The sequence below is a fragment of the Coloeus monedula genome (assembly GCF_965178545.1).
Source record: "Coloeus monedula genome assembly, chromosome: 4".
NCBI classification, from domain to species: domain Eukaryota; kingdom Metazoa; phylum Chordata; class Aves; order Passeriformes; family Corvidae; genus Coloeus; species Coloeus monedula.
Window position 1 is genome coordinate 1,841,098 of NC_138784.1, and position 14,600 is coordinate 1,855,697.

The following is a 14,600-nucleotide window of genomic DNA, read 5'->3' on the forward strand; positions in this document are numbered from 1 at the left end:
AGGTTGCAGGCACAGCGGGGCAGGCATCCCATCCCTGGGTCACAGTTCTGTAGCAGGCAGCACGCTGGAGAAGGGACCACGATGGGAAAGAGCCGGAGCAGGCTCTCCTGTGAGCAGTGTTTGCACAGTGATGCTTGCTCAGCATGGCACGCTGGAGTCCAAGGTGCACCAGCTCCAGAGCTGTCCAAAACCGATTCAAACTCATGGGATCCTACTGCAGGTTTAGAGCCTCGCTTATTCCTCTGGGCAGAACGGGAGTCCTGAGAGCGCTGCCTGGGTCCGGGAGCAGATCCCCCCGGGAGCTGCAGTTTGTCCTTGCTCCATCTCTCAGCCGTGGGGAGGGATTTGCCCCCGTGAGCATGGCAGCCCCTGCCCGCCACTCTGGTATCTTCAGCTGGCAGTGTGCGGTCGGGCTGCAGCCCTCGCCTCGGTGCTGCCCAGCTTTGCACAGCGGCTGAGCTGCTGCTGCTGCCTGGGTGGAGAGCCGGAGGCTAAAATTAGCAGGGAGCTCTTCTCTTGCCAAGTGCTGTGTCTGACCCAGCTGAGCCTGGCGGGATAGAGAGGAAAACGCTCTTAAATCTCTCCATGCAGAGCACCCTGTGTGCCTGCTGCCTTCTGGGAGGGTTCCCTGCCAGGGCTGGGGATGTCTTGCCCTGGGATGCTCAGGAGGATGCTGAAGCAGCTGGGAGAACAGGGTATTGCCAGGACAGGCTTGGGACATGGTAGGAAATCCTGATTCTCGGAACTCTGTTTCCTTCTAGTTCTCTCTTTGAATATCGTATAAACAGCTGGCAAGGCCAGCTCTTGCTCCTGGACATCTTCAGAGCTGCAGGCGTCTCCTCGCTTATGGAAAGGTTTTCTGGGCAGATGTGGGGTTTGGCTGCCCTAAGAAAATTAGTGTCTGTTTGCCACTGCCACCCTGCCAGAACAAGCTGCTAAAGATTTCAGTGTCCCCAGCAGCCACCCACCCTAAATGAGAGCTTGTTTGCTCTCTATTACAGGGTGGCCTCCAGAAGGGGCCGTGGCCTGGTGGTTACAGCACAAATTTGGGGATGTACGCTAGCCTTGTCTCTGCTGCTGAACAGCCAAGGCTTCAGAACAAGCTGCTTCAACCTCCCGTGCCTCAGTTAGGCTCTGTCAAAGGTGTCAGTGACAGTTGTTATTTATTCTTTTGAAATACTTAATGTCCATGAATGGAAAAGCATTCACTGGGTTCCAGATGCGTTCAGTGCAAGCCTGTTGTTTCATTCTTCTGCTGGACCCAGCCTGCCCTGCTGCAACAGCCCTGCTGGTTTGGCTTCCCCAGGCGTTGCTACCACCCTGCCTTTTGTGAGCCAGCTCTGCTGTTGTGTTTAATGCAGGGGCAGGAGCTTGTCTGGGCCCCCAGAATACGGATCTCACCTCTGACCTTTCCCATTCGTTGCACTTGCCTGAGCTGCACAGCCTGGGGCAAGAAATGGGTGGAAGGGTGCAGCTGAGGTGATGGCTTTTAACCCTATTCCTTTTTTCTGGGGCCTTTGGATAGAGCTGTCTGTGGTGTGTACAAGGGCAGCACAATGGCAAAGTGTGACCACTGCAGGGAAATTACCAAGGGGTTTGCACATTATTGGTCTTGTCAGCTGTGGAGGAGGCAGTCTGAGGGACACCATGAGCGTGGTGGAGCAAAATGAGCACCTCTTGACAGCCTAATAAAGGTCAGAGTAAATATAAACAAGCTTTGCATTGGGATTTGTGTTCTATCTGCAGTGGTTGGCAGGCTCTGCTTCTGGGGAAAGCTGGGCCAACTCCAGGAAGAAGAGAAAAAAAGAGGAAGGCACATTCATAGTCTGTCTGATGACTGTTCTTGCTGAAAGGGACATGAAATTCCCCTTTTCCTGCAAACAGCAGAGAAATGGGAGCAGCTGGGATAGCTGCCCTAGCTGTGTCTTATGCACTTGACCAGCAACTTGCAAAGTGGCCTCTCTGTACCTGGAGGTGTGTACAGACCATGTGTGCCAGCCCCCTGCCAGTCTCCATTGCATCAGAAGGATGGAGAAGAGAGAGAGCCCCAGGAACTGGAGGGGATGTGGTACGGGCAGGGTCCACCCTGGCTCCTGTCTCAGCTCTAGGCACAGGTACCTCCCTCCTCTGTGGTTTCATTCTGGTGAAGTAAAGGAAACAAAACTGTCAAGTAGGTCTCTGGCTTCCCTTTCCTTTCCCTGCCGGAGGTGGAATGAGGACTGTCTGTGTGAAGGACATCAAGGTATTTTTAGGATGGGTGAAAAAAGGAAAAGTATAAAATACATGGGAAAATATGCCTCCTGCAGCTGCAAGGGGACCTGCTCGGGGCTACTGTTTTTGCTGGAAAGGATTTATTTGCCTGGAACCCAGCAAGGTGAAGAAAGCACCTCTTTCTTTCACCACTGGGGAAGGCTGGGGAAGATGGTGGCTGTGTCTTGTTCTTTTGCCCTCACACAAATCTGGCAAGTCCTACTATAGGATTTGTTCCTGATGCTGGCACCCCACACTGCTGGCAGCTCCTGGCTCTGTGTGCTGGCAGTGGGAGTGCAGGAGGGCTGGGGATGGGGCAATCCTGTGGGGCAGTGGCACTGCTGGGGCCGGGGCCTTAAGGCATTTGTGTCACTTCAGCTCACAAGCCTGTGAGGATGGACTTGCTTTTTCCTGGATGAGTCCTGTTCTGTGATGGAAAAGTGGATTTTTCCTGCACTCGCTGGTAACAGTGAGAGGGACCTCCTTGCCCTTAGTGATCATCATTTACTGAGAAGTGGGGAAAGTGATTCTTCCGTGTTCTCTTCCCCTTGCTGAACTCTGTTCTGATGTTGACTACTGGCAAAAGTACAAATTTCTAACCAGCCAGCCACTTGAAATGGCCTGCCTTTGCTGTCTGAGGCTGTCCAGGAGGAGCCTGTTTTCTCTCTGCTCTGGTTTCTTCTGTTGGTGCCAGTCAGGCTGTGAGCATCCCTGCCCAGGGCAGATGCTACGTGACATTAAGTGCTTTAGGCAATGTGCAGTGTGGAGGCTGCCCCTCTGCCCTGGAGAAGGCATTGGGAAGGGACTGGTGCTTCCCTGGAGCTGGAACAGTGTGCCTTGCCAGCACTTTGGCAAACGAAGCACTTTGGGCTGGGGTGTGACTTGGAGGGCGCCCCTATGTCCCTGTGCTATATTTAGCTCTGCACCCTGTTTGTTTGAAATCCACCATTGCAATATTTTGCTGCCTCTCCTCTGTAGAGCTGGGCATTTACAAGGTCTGCAGAGATCTCTGCTCAAAGTTAAGCTGCTAAAATTCACAGAGATGCCTTTCTTGGGCTCAGCAGGTCTCAAGATTGTTTACAATTCTTGTCTCAGACCCTGAAACTGGAGTGGTTCAAGTGGGTGACCTGCCACTCTTTCCTCAGGGTGTTTCATTGGCAGGCTGAGCAGGACCCCTGTATCCCCTGGTGTTAGATCTGGGTGTATTTCTCTAATTGCTGAGCGAAATGATGAAAAGGCAGCTTAAGGCTTTAGTCACTGGAAAGCTTTTTTGGGAGAGTGGAACTTCATACTTGCTTGGCTGAGGCTAGAAGCCCCTGAAGGAGGGCAGCTCAGGAGTTTGGTACTGGGCTGGTTCTCGAATCAGGCAGTGCTTGGTGGGGGGAGTCTCCCGGAGCAAGCATATGCAAGTTAAAAAAAAAAAAAAAAAAAGAGAATGAGAGAAGGTGGTGCTAGTGGGGAGTAAAGCTTTTGAGCCACCACTGTGCTTGTGGCAAATGCTCAGGACAACCCTCATCCAGCCCTGGCCACCTTGGCAGGACAAGGCAGAGGCATGAGGCTTTAGTGATATTTCTCATGAATGCGACAGATCCATTTATGCAGTTGGAGGCACATAAGTTATCATTTTTCTTTAATGCCTTCAGGTTTTACCAGCTGTGTCTGTTGAGGGTGCTTGGGATTTGTCATTTCACTATATGGCTTAAATGAAACCATATGGTTACCTGTGTGCATTTCTTTGCATTTCTTTGTAAACAATCCAGATTTTAAAAATTACTATTATTATTTAAAGTAGATGTGTCTGGATCTGTAGCTTTGTAAAGAAATAACTGTAATTTTATTCCTGCAGGTGTGTGTATCTCAAGTTCTAAAGGCATTTTCCACATGCATGTAGAGGGACGCTGTGTGCTCTAAGCACTACCAAATCAGCCCAGAGTCCAGAACCTCAGAAACTAGCAATTGAATCTCTCAAGAACAGAAAGGTCTGACCTAATTTTGTATTGTATGCCAAGTAGCCTCATGATAGCATCTTTTAAGTGTCCTGTGCTCCAAAGGCACCTGTGTTCCTTCTGTTTGCTGAGCACATCTAATCAAACCTGTCTGTTCCAGGTTAAGAACTATTATTTCCCATAGAAGAATTGCAGCACCTGTACTTCACTGTGTGTTGTTTCAGGTGGCCAGGGAATTTGATGCTGAGCTCCACTGCCAGGGCAGTTTTACATGCACTTTGCTGACCCAAGGTGGCCTGTGTGGAGCTGACCTGTAATGAACACCCAGTCACAGCTCTTCCCTCCCCACTCTGAGCCAGAGGAGGCACCGTGTGAAGTGGGGGTGAGGTGAGGGTTTTGGCAGCTAAGCAGTGTGCTGCTGCTCTTAAACAGCACGCTGACAATGCTTGCTGAATTGTTTCATAGACCACAGGCGCGTCTTCAATGCCAGCACTACTGTTCTGCATAAAAGCCTTGCATGCTGCACTGGTTTCCTTTGTGGAACCAGGGTGGAGCCAGGGTGTGGGAGGCTTCATCCCACTCTACCCTGATGTTTTAACATTACAGTTAATGTTAAGATACAGCCTGGGATTCACGAGATCAGTCTTAAAGCATCGTGAGTGATACAGGCTGTCTTCTGCATTTGCTGTCCACCAGAGGAGCAAGTGGTTTCAGGCACTTTCTCTCCGGTGTTGGTCCCTTGTTGACACAGGGTTTCTCTTGTTGCCTTCCCACGTGCATGGTGGTAGCTGGGGATCCTGTCTGTGTGTGGCACTCGTGCAGTGAAAGCACCACAGGTGAGACTTCAGGAAGCAGTACGTGTCTATTATGTGCTGCTGTCTCCACAAAAACTGTCCCAAGGAACCACTGTACCTTTGTAGGCGCATCACAGGTGTGTGCTGCAACTCCTGTACCAGCACCCTGCCCAGGGGAAGCACTTGGATAACCCCAGCCTGTGCGTCGGTGATTGCAGCACATGTTCATTCCTTTATGTTGTTGCACCAGTTTTCCCCTCCTCCCTCCTTCCACACCCAAAGCCCCACATCGCTCTGCTCCTCCCTGCAGAATATCTCTCCTCCTGCCAAAAGGCGCCATCCCTTCATCTCTGAGGCTGTCCACCCACCTCATCTCCCAGCTTCATGTTCCTCCCTGTGCTCTCTGGGCGTGTGGATGTGCTCCCCACACGTTCACTCCTCTTCACACATACCTGTCCACCCCTGCGTGCAAGTACCTGCTTGTTGCTGACCTCACCTACTTATTGCTGTTTCATAGTGTTCTCCTGAACGTTTTCATGGCCGTGAGAGCCTTGCTGTTTCCTGCCAAACCCCTGGGACTGCACAGCTTGCAGTATGTTACAGTCTTTTTACCTTCTGGCATCCTTTGAAGTGGAGAACAACATTGATGCATGCGAGAGGTCAGATCCTGGAATAAATAAGACATGACATGGCCATTGCAAGTTTCCTTTCTAGGGTTGCAACCATGCATTTACATTTCAAATTCTGCCCACTATCCCATACCATCTCCTCACCTGGAGAGGTGGCACTGTATGAAATACAAGGGTTAGAATGTACAGAGCTCACAGTTGGCAATGGCACAGCTGAGAGCCTCTGGGTGAGAATCAAGGAGCAAACAAATAATGCAAATGTCATTGTGGGAGTCTGCTATAGACCTCCCAGCCAGGACAGTGACACTGACAAATTATTCTTTGAGGAGTTAAGGGAACGCTTCCAAGTCAACTGCCCTTTTCCTTCTGGGGAATTTGCCAGAAATTAACTGGGAGCATCACACAGGTGGTACAACCTGGGTGCAACCAGAAGATTCCTGAAAAACCTGGATGACAACTTTATGGAACAGGTCCTGAGGGAGAGGACTCAGAAAGATGGCGTCCTTGATCTGCTGCTTGTCTACAGAGAGGGTCTTGTTGCTGAAGTGGAGATTGGTGGCCATCTTGGCCACAGCGACCACGAAGCAATCAAGTTTAAAATCTCTGTTGACAGGAGAAAAAGTTCCAGCAAAACCTCAGCTCTGGACATGAGGAGAGCAGATGAGAGTCCAAATGACTTGGACACAGGACTAGAAGGGATACGAAGTAAGTTTGCAGACCATCCAAAATTGGGAGGAGCTGCTGACTCCCTCGAAGGCAGGAAGGTCCCACAGACAGACCTCAACAAATTAGAGGGCTGGACAATCACCAACCATATGAAGTGCAACAAAGGAAAGTGACAGATTCTGCTCCTGCTATGGGGAACCCTGGATGTACAGACAGACTGGGCAATGAGATGCTGGAAAGCAGTGCCATGGAAAGAGACCTGGGGGTCCTGGTCGATGGAAAGCTGGACATGAGTGATCAGTGCCCTGGCAGCCAGGAGGGCCAGCCCTGCCCTGGGGAGCACCAGGCACAACATCAGATGGGCAAGGGAGGGGATTGTCCCGCTCTGCTCTGCACTGGGGCAGCCTCACCTCGAGTGCTGGGGGTGGTTGGGGTGCCACAATTTAAAAAAAGACATTCAGCAATTAGAGAGTGTCCAGAGGAGGCCACGAAGATGGTGAAGGGTCTCGAGGGGAAACAATGTGAGGAGCGGCTGAGGGAAGACCTCATTGCAGTCTCCAATTTACTCATGAGGGCAGACACTGATCTCTTCTCTGTGGCGACCAGTGCCAGGACCCTAGGAGGTGACCTGAAGTTTTCTCAAGGGAGGTTTAGTTTGGATGTAAGAAAAGGTTCTTCACCCAGAGGGTGGTCACAGCACCAAGCCTGACAGAGCTCAAGCATTTGGACAACAGTCTCGGACACATGGTGTGACTCTTGAGGGTGGTGCTGTGCAGGGCCAGGAGCTGGACTCAATGAGCCTTGCAGGTCCCTTTCAATGCAGCATATTCTGTGATTCTGTGATCTCCGGAGGCAGAGATCTTAAAACAAAGAGTTGTCACTTGTAGCTCGTTAAGGCAAAAAGAATAATGTTGCTGAGAAAGTTTAAACTTCCAAGAATTATTCTTAATTTGGGAGTCTTGTTTGTGCTTCCATTAGCCAAGGTAACAGATGTTAGTATTTGTCTGGTCACTTAGAGGTTAACAGGGCACAGCAGCACATAAACAACACCAAGGCAGTCTGTAGGGATCTTGAGATTTCAACCCTGTAACAAATACTCCACATTTTTTGAAATAAAATGTCACAACTGAATTTTGTTCTCTTGATGCACTGAGAGGGCCAGGTCTGCTTTGTCCACATCTGAAGGGAACTTGTGCAGAGGGTCTCCTTGGCAACCCAGGTGCCCTGTGGCGTTTGCTAGATCTCCTGTCCTGGCAGAGCCCATCAGTGAGTGCCTCTGTAGCTGTCCTGCGGGAAGGCTTTGATGGGAGGGTCTGTGCCGGGAGCTGGTGTCAGTCACTGCCTCTCTGCTTGCTAGGGAGGACTGTACTGGCTCCCAAGAGCAGGGTGTCACAGGGAGCCCTTCTGCCTTCTCCAAGCTCTCGCTCATGGACCTTCCCTGTGTCATCTGAGAAATTCAGGATATTGAGGATAAAAAGAAGGAGGGGTACTTGTGAGTATATGAAAATGCATGATGTCAAAGCCCCTCTGCGTTTCATTGTGGTGCTGGAGATGTTGCAGAGAGGAGGCTGACTGGTCATGGCCAAGGGAACTGGGTATGAAGTGGGTGATACTGGCTGAGGGTGGGTGGAAACAGCGAAATTAGAGGAGGAATCCAGACCCTAGCCACCGTTTTTGCTCAGTATGGGTTGCTGCTGGTCTCTGGGACCAGCTGCATGTGGAGTTGAGTACAACTGTCACAAGTAACAGTCCCGTGGACGGTGCCGCAATTTAGGACACTTTCTCCAGACCATGTGCACACAGGTTTCTTTATCCATCTGTTTAATCCAAGGACAGATGCTGGCTCTGTCAGGTCATTTGGGCTTCTTGGCAACTTCTAGAAACCTCCTTGTGCAGCTGTGGGCTGCTGTTGGCAGTAAGCAACAGTAACTGTGGTACCCCAGCACACACCTTGCCGGAGCACAGCATTACCTGTGCCACAGCACTGCTGGGTGAAGGTCTGCAGGGACTCAGCTACCAGTTCTGTGCACTTTGCCTGGGGATCTGGCAATGGTGGAGGAAGAAACTGGCTAAACAAGGAGGATTTGGCTAAACTCCAGTGTGAGAAAGAGCTGCAGCTGAACTGAGTGGCAGCTGTTAGCACAGTCCATCAAACGAGGAGACCATGCCTGTCTACCATGCAGGCCAGGTAGGGGAATTTCAGTGCTGGTGACATGGAGTGAGTAGCCGTGGAAGGGTTGCAAAGGGACCAAGAGACGGAGAGGCCGGGGATCGGTGGGAAATAGCCAGAGCATGAGCTAGGATTGGGTTACAGATAAGCATCTGAGGAAACAGCTTCAGTGGTCAGGACTAGTGGGTAATGGAAAGGCTTAGGTCTGGGGTAGCTGGGTGGGGACAGTCAGAGGCAGTGGGACAGCACCATGCCCTGTGGATGAGCTACCATGGTAGCGTCACATGCTGATGTGTGCAGACAGCACTGGAGTGGCACGAAGGTGTCCATGCAGCAGTGGCACTGGCAGCGTTGTGTGCTGAAAGGACAGGAAGATGCAAGGAGCTGCTTGTGAGTCCTGTGAGGCTGTGGGCCAAGCACAGCTCCAGTTTGAGAGGGTGGACCTCCACAGAGATCCTCATGCACTTGCTAGCACTGAACTGAACCCAGCAGGATTAACACCCATTGGCTGCACCCAGCTTCACCTGCTCCACAGTAGGACACCCTCTACCCTCCTGTCCTTTGCATTGCTGTCAATCTGGGATGAAACACCTGGCTTTCCCCAGGGATTTGCTTTAGGCAAGCCAGTCTCACCTCAAAGAATTCCTATGGGAGGGGAGCAGAGGATGCCACAACAGGGTCCTAACTGCAGGAAGTACCCGCTTGACATGGTCAAACTTGATGGCTTAGGGGCACCTGGGTTTGAAAGGTGGGCCCTGGAAGTCTGGTTTTGCGTGAGCTGCTCTCACGGCCATTTACTGGTCAGCCCTTGCAGGAGTGTAAAAGAAGGTCAGAACTTAAGGTTCCAAACACTGTTCTCAAAACTCTACTGCTCAGGGCAGTTACTCCAGATTTATCACAGCATTTCTGAGCTCAAAGCCAGGCCTTAAGGAGCTAATTCAAGTAGGCTGTGTGCGATTTGAGCTGGTCAAACCAATACATCCTTCATCTGCATAACTGGATCCCTCTGTGTTACTGGAGTTGTTTGAAAAGGCCACAGTGAAACCAGACACCTTGCACCTGAAACTGAAAAATACAAGGAAACCTCTATCAAAAATCATCACCCGGGCTGCTCAGGAGAAGCGACCCAGGAGTCACTCACTAGTCTGTATGGTAAAAAATTGGCTGTGCAACAAAGCTGTCTGCCTTGCTTGCTGCAGCTCATCAAAACATAAATAGAGTGAGGCCAGGGGCTGGATCTAAGCCCACAGAAGCCAGTGGTAGGGCTCCCACTGGGCTGCAGCCAATATGGTCCAGAGCAGCTTTGTTTTAAAAATGGAAGAGAACATAAACAGCATGACTGAGCTCTGACATTCCCTTGAACCCAGACAGATCTCTGTCCGGAGCAGAGCAGCTAGCTCTGAGTGCGTCAGTGCTCAGGGATACCATGAGGTCTCAGAAGGACCAAATGGAAGGAATAGCAAAGGTGGCTGAGGCAGAAGAGCTTTTCTTGTGACATGATTTACTTGTGTAAGATACCTATGTCCTTTTTTTATTTTCTCCTGTGAAGAGAGACAACTTAAAGGCGGTCCTACAGCAGAATTCAAAGTGGCTTTAGAGATGACATCAGTCTCTTGATTTGCTTCAGCACCATACCACTTAATGAGAGTTACACCATGAACCTGAAGAGCACTGTTTGTAAAATAAGTCTACTGTGTGTGTGCTGGGTGCTTTCAACATGGTTAATCCAGTGCTGCAGGAGCCAGTGATGCGAGTGCTGTGGCTGGAGTTTTTTAAGCGTTGGATAATTTTATGACTAATAGTAACACTTGCAATTATGCATGGTAAGAGACGAGTAATCACAATTTGTGCTGCAGGGCATAAGCTGACTGTTTCTGTAGGTCATGAGGACTTTTTTTTTTTTCTTCTCTGTAAAGTAATACAGCTAAAGGTACTTTTGAAGGTTGTTTTCTTCTGCCTTTTAAACACCAGATGTTGGCTGCTGGTCAAAGGTGGATTATCTGATGGGATGAACCAATGGCCTGATCTGCTAATTACTAAATTCCTACGTAAGGCTTTTCTTTCCTGCACAGTGAGGTACTGTGCATACGCTGTGACTTTCAGAGAGACCCTTTCTTGTAAGATGGAGTTAAAGCACCAGCTCTGGTCCCTAATTGAAACCAGCAGCATTCAGTAAGTTTGGACCACATCTGCCTGCTGAGTAGCCCTAGGCGAGGCTCTGTGGTTTCTGTTCCATGCACAGGAACTGCATCTCTGGCAGAAGGTCTTAGAGTTAAGAAATTGCAGTAGATAATCCACCATATTTATTTCCCTTTGTTTGTTTGCTTGTGGAACTCCCAGGAGCAGATCAAAATCTCCTGGCATGTATTTGATGTTGTTTAGCAGTTGTATGGGCACTGCTTTTTCTTTTCTATTTTCCTCCTGATCTGGCTAAGGTTAGCCTTTAGATAATCCAGGCCTGTTGTGAATGCTTGTAAGAAGTGAATTAAAAGTTGGCCCTCTCTGAATAAACCAAAACATGGTTTGAAAATATGTTGGGGTTGATTCTTCCAGGGTGGTTCAATCACTCAGAAAACTGGAAGAAAGCTACTTTAATTACTGGGAAAATGAGTGGTAAAAAGAGTCTTTTTAATGTTGTTGGTTGTGGCAGCTTGGTTTTGCTCTTTTCCTTCCACTCCCATAGCTGCACAGCTCTGTACAAACTGCATACAGCTGTGCACACAAATGAGCAGCTGGGCAGTTTGGACCATTGGGTAAAATCCCTGGTGGGCGATGTTTTTGTTTTTAAAGAGCAAAAAATAACCTGGCTTGGTTTTCCAGCATGCGGTTTGCAGCACCACTGGTTAGAAAACATCCTTTTGATATGAAAGCTGAGCAAACTGGAACAAGCTACTAAAAAGGGACAAAATACAGGATACTGAGATGCCCTCCTGTATCACCTCTTTGACTGTAATTGCATTTTGGCATCTCATGGGTCCCACTTAGTCTGCACATCGTGTTGCTCCTCTGTGCTCCCCTGTGGCTCCTGCTTTGCTTGTGGTATTGAAGAGTCAGGATTTCACTAGGGATTTATTCTTCTTTCTCAGGTTCACAAGTACCACAGCCTCCCCAAATCCTGCTCCCATCTGTTAGAGTTCAGAGCTATGTCTTGTCAGGCTGGGGAGGGGAAAGGACTTGCTTTGCTGTGAGAGATGTGATCCTACACTGTAAGGACATGAGCACTAAGGGTTCTCCCAGGCCCTTGTAGCAGGTCAGGAGTCAGCAGGGCCATTTGGTGTCCATCACACCCAGCCCCTGCTGGAGCTCTGTGAGTCTGCTGTAATGGTTTAATTGGTGCTTTTCTCATGTCTGAGATGGGGAAGTCCTGGGTGGAAGGAATAGCTTATAAATTTTTTTCATATGACAGTTTCTCTTTTCTCTCCTCATAATTGCTTGTTTTCTTAGATTTACCCCAGGGTGAGGGATGAGTCACAAAATCTAATGGGCTTTTGTGAGAAGAGCCTTGGGCACCAAGCAGGGAAGGACCAGGGAGTGGCAGCTGATTTCTTGGGAGCAGTCCGTGGCCACCAGGTAAAATGTAATGGTGCTGGAGCCACCAGGTGTTCTCCATTCGGGGTGTTGGCTGGGGCAGCTGGGGAGAACGTTTTGGCTGCATCACCAACCTGCTTAAATGACAGCCTGTCCTGGAGTCAGTCCTGGAGCTTGACAAGGCAGCACCACAGCCCAGCCCGTGCAGATGCCTGCTCCTCACCTTGGGATTGCTTACAGCCAGAGGAGAGGAGATGAAAGGGAGAGGAGGGACCAACTATCATTTATTAATGCTGTTGAGTTGTGTTTCTTTCCAGTGCTGTAAGACTGGGGCAGGACTTGCAGGCAGCTGATGAAAGAGGAGACAGAGCTCACCAGGAAACATGAGAGAGCTTTAAGGAGGAGTGTCTGGAGGGATGCTGGGAGAAAGGAAGGTCTGTGTGCTCCCCCAAAACAGAGGCTGTAAGAGTCTGAGAGGGCAAGGGAGTGCCCTTGAGGGAGAAAAGAAAATAAATAAAAAGTGTGGAGAGGCCAGCTGAGAAGGGATGGAAGAAACTGGACAGTCATCTTGTTATTGCAGAGTTAGTAGGAAAAAAAAAGGGGGTTTTGTTCTCTTCTGTGATATTTCCTGTTTGCTAAAAATTTTAAGCTACTTTTATGCCCAAGGTGTATTTCCTCTCATTTGAACTATTGCTGGGTGAGAGCTTGCCTATCCAGAGAGCCCACTACATTGCCAGCATAAGTGAGCTCAGGTTTTGTGAAAAAGACCTGTAAGACTTTTTGGAGTTAGATATGGGGATAGATTTTAAAACATCCTAAAAATTTCTGTGGAGTCTATTGGAAAATTCTGCATGCTCTATTTTTTTGTAACTCTTCGCAGTCTGTAGCAGGGATGAAGTTGCTAATTAAACTCTTCTTTTATTTGAGATGACCCAAAATAGTTAGAAATGTTCATAAAGGACATCCCTCCACAAGGGTTGCTCTCAGCAACTGAATGCTTTAGGGACCAGATTTCACCAAAGTTCTGGGACATGCTGTGTGTCTCTGGTTTTGTGGCAGTCATGCGTTTGATCATATGCAAAGATGAATAAAAAATGTTGCTCTGACATTTCCGAATTATGCAGTTACAATCATTTGAAGTTAAACCCAGTGAGGCTTATTTTGCCAGCTTCTGAGATAGAGTTCAGATTTTTTTTTAAACTAGAAAGCAAGGTTTTTTTCTTATTTCTAATGAGGATCAGAGTGCCCAGAGGCCTTATCTTTCCAATAGAACCAGTAACATTTTTGTAACAAATCTGTGTGAGCCTGAGTGCACAGACCCTGTGAATCAGACTCTCCATCCTGGTAGTTTTTTGAGTCTTAGAAAGTGAAATAATTGAGCCTCACAGTACTTCTGTGAATCAAGTTTGTTACTCTCACCATCAAGTGTTGACTGAAAAACAGTCAAGGAGAGCATGCTGGCACCCAGGACACGCCAGAATTTACTCATTCCATATTTACTCTTCACAAGCTTTGTCCTGGTCCTTCATCAGTGCTGCTGTTAAGATTACTGAATTTTCACCCATCAACACAGCTGCTTTTCAGAGAGGGTGAAAGCCCCATCTTTGCAGTGCTCTCTGAACCAGGGCTGAATGGACACCTCACGTTACAGTCAGTGTTGTGAGAAGGTGTGACAAAACTCACTCAGGCAGCTCAGATCCTTAAAAGCAGGTAAAACCCAGTGTGCAATATCTGTTGAGTGAGTGTCGCTCTTGATGTTGGCTCAGAGAGTGAGGGCTAGGAGAGCACGCTGGGCCCTTCTGTCTTCACCTCATGCACTGCTCTTCCTCTCGGCTTAACTCTTGCCAGGACCCAGGGCAGCACAGAAAGGAACCTGGTGGAGGTGAGCAATTTTGGTTTGCTGCCAGTTTACCTGTTAGCATATCCCATCACAGCAGAACTTTTTGGATGGATAAGCTCCTGGACAACAGACTGCTGAAAATCCCATTGCATCAGTTTGGCATTAACTCTCCAAGCAGAAGCGTGTGTCCAACAGTGGCACTTAGGTGTGTTATGAAATATAATAGACAAAGCCCTAACATCCTGCAGCAAACAGGATTTGCTTTCTGCTCCAAGTTTTATGAATCCTATGAAATGCTGATGTGGTAGCCTGGATATTATTCTGTGGTTGCTTTATTTGAATGAAAAGAGAATTCGTATGTCATTAATATAGTAGGAATATGAATAATAAACTTAGGTTGCAAAACCTTATTCCTTCTGGCATTCAATCTCTTCTCTTTTGTCCCTCCATTCTCGTTTTCCAGGATCACAAAGATTTTTGATCACAGACTTTAAACTTGCTGTGAAGAAAGTGCCTCTCTAATGGGGAGATGGAGAGCACAGAGTGAGAGAGGAAACCTCACAGTATTTTTGCAAACTCTGAAGTAGTTAATTGTATTGCCATTTTAGGCTAGGCTCTAAACAGGCACATGTGTGGCTTGGCTCAAATCCCAGCACTTTCCCTTGGGACTTCTGCTTCCAAGGTACTTACAGGCACGTTTTTCAAAAGTAGTGAAGTTGTAAACTTTTGGGGTTGAGAGTTATCAGTGTATTTAGATGACTGGCTGTCTTAAAACTA

General features: G+C 48.6%; 1 protein-coding gene across 6 annotated transcripts in view; it reads left to right on the forward strand.

The window, feature by feature from the left end:
* The window catches only part of B4GALNT3 (beta-1,4-N-acetyl-galactosaminyltransferase 3), a 64,806-nt gene that overhangs the window by 12,076 nt on the left and 38,130 nt on the right, over positions 1-14,600 (forward strand). Inside the window, exon 1 of one of the 6 annotated variants that reach the window (XM_082280471.1) lies at positions 11,950-12,025. The exons of the other annotated variants lie outside the window; for them this stretch is intronic. The gene's annotated coding sequence lies outside the window, so the exon portion shown is untranslated. Of the gene's footprint in view, positions 1-11,949; positions 12,026-14,600 lie in introns of those variants that run through there. 6 annotated transcript variants of the gene reach the window in all.